The sequence below is a fragment of the Mustela erminea genome, chromosome 15, assembly GCF_009829155.1.
Source record: "Mustela erminea isolate mMusErm1 chromosome 15, mMusErm1.Pri, whole genome shotgun sequence".
In the NCBI taxonomy this organism is placed as follows: Eukaryota; Metazoa; Chordata; class Mammalia; order Carnivora; family Mustelidae; genus Mustela; species Mustela erminea.
The window spans coordinates 46,450,966-46,451,580 of record NC_045628.1 but is presented as its reverse complement, the minus strand read 5'-3'; positions in this window follow the sequence as shown (position 1 = coordinate 46,451,580).

The following is a 615-nucleotide window of genomic DNA, read 5'->3' as shown; positions in this document are numbered from 1 at the left end:
TCACTCAATCCGATCAAATGTCAATGGCAGGAAATTGTGGAAAGATATATATATAAGATATCTATCTATATATATATATATATAAATATATCTTACATATATTATATATAATATAAAACCTAGAGTAACCACTAAAAAAATCCACACAAAGCTCTCTACTCATAAACATTATACATAAATAAAAATGGAATTCTAAAATACATTGAGAAACCCATGGAGAGACAAGAGAAAAATAAGAAAAGACACAAAAAAAACAGAGGGATCAAATAATAAACAAACAAAAAATGACACACTTTAGTCAGAAATGTTGAGGTTGGCAGTGGAAAAAAGAGTAACATGTGGAATATCTTTGTGGTTATAGAACAGTTCTGTATCTTGATTGTCATAGTGGTTACATAAATATATACATGTGATAAATGACATGGAACTCTACACACACATTGTACCAATATCAGGTTCCTGGTTTTGATGCGTAAGATACAACCATTGGGGGAAACTGGGTGAAGAGTACATGAAATCTCTTTCTACTCCTCTTGCAATTTTCTCTGAATCTATAATTATCTCATAATTAGTTTTAGATTTAAAAAATGAGGTCAGACATCTTCTGAGATGAAG